A 1,614-nucleotide genomic window follows, 5' to 3' on the forward strand; every position below is an offset into this window, starting at 1 on the left:
TTTTTTTTCTCACTTCTGGCATAACACATGCTGTATCTCATTTTGGAGTAATTACTTCTGAAGAAGGCTTAAAGTCAAGGTGGACTACTTCAGTACTTTAAGTTTCTTTTTTCATATGTTCTATGTATAGGTCTTAGGACTTAAATGGAGTTACATTCTGTATTTCCTCACATCACCAACTCCTTATATTAATAGTAAAATGTCTTTACAAGTTATTTAAAATAACTTTTTACACCAAAAAGACAAAGAATATTTTAAGTCTTATTTATAAGAACGTGTAACTAGAACAAAAAGCAATTCTCTTCTTCTGTCCACTACGTAATTAATATTTCTACACGTCTCCATTCTGATTCCTTCTTTGACATTTGATTCCTCCCTGTATCATGACAAATGACAGGAAAACAAGTGAACGATGGCCCTCAGCAGAGTTTAGTGTCTCACAGTGATGATTTACATTCTAGAACTATGTCAACGTCTTCTCCCTGATTGAACGTAATGCTCTCTGTGGGCCAGACAGTGACATTTGTGATAAGCAAAATAGCTGCATGTGGGCCTCCTTGGCTCTGTAGAGGTAGCGAAGATACCTACTGCAGATACCTACCATCTCAGAAGATAACACTGAGACGATGACATTTTAACATCTAATGTCTGAAAAGCAGCAGTTTAATTTCATATTAAACTAAGTTTAGTTAGCTGTAGGAGCATACGAGAATTTCCTTGAATTTTTATGAGCAATGGAAAGACAAATGTCTACAATAGACACCTATGTTAACATAATTCTTACAATATAACACCTACAGTGGCAGACATATTTAAACATACCCCTCAGGATATCTTATATACATAGGTGATATCATATACATTGCTATTTGTTTACACCTCTGAAAAATCCCTAAAAATAAGTAAATAGAAAATCAAATTACAGAATATGACTTTTATATAGAATTAAAATCTCTGTTCTCTAAAAATGACATTGGACAGAGTAGTGTCTTAGACCAATTCTGATACCGTTTTTTAGCACTATTTCTGGTCTGATCTTCAAGTCTGTGCTCCTCCTTAGGATGTCTGACTGGCAAAATGATTTGTAATGGGGATGGCATTGTCTTATAGATGCTGTGAAAGTCACCCCAAGTGGCATTGTCCTGCACCTCTAGCCTGATTTATTGCTCCCTGATGCTCCTGTTTCTAAGCCTCCTCAATTTGAGCTCTCCAATTTTGTTACATCGCACTGAATTATGAGGTTATTTTATGATGAGGACAAATGTCCACTGAAGAGCACCAAACTCATTTCATGATCTGAACTTTTCCCCCAAGAGGTAATAAAGACAAGAACATCCAAAGCCATTGCATCACCTACTGTATATCTTCTGTCAATAGATAATTAATGTGACAATGAGATTTTCCATTCTTATACTTTGTCATGAATCACATTTTTTTACAAAGCTTTTATCTTTACAATTGCTTTAACAACTATAAGACCAAGACCAAAAGGATCATTATTTTAAATGGTTGTAGATTGAGCAGAATTCCAAGTAAAGAATAATATTTGGAGGGTAAATATACATATATTGCTCTCACTTTTCCTCTCTCCTTTTTTTTTTATTTTTTATTTGT

Source organism: Meleagris gallopavo, chromosome Z (assembly GCF_000146605.3).
Source record: "Meleagris gallopavo isolate NT-WF06-2002-E0010 breed Aviagen turkey brand Nicholas breeding stock chromosome Z, Turkey_5.1, whole genome shotgun sequence".
NCBI classification, from domain to species: domain Eukaryota; kingdom Metazoa; phylum Chordata; class Aves; order Galliformes; family Phasianidae; genus Meleagris; species Meleagris gallopavo.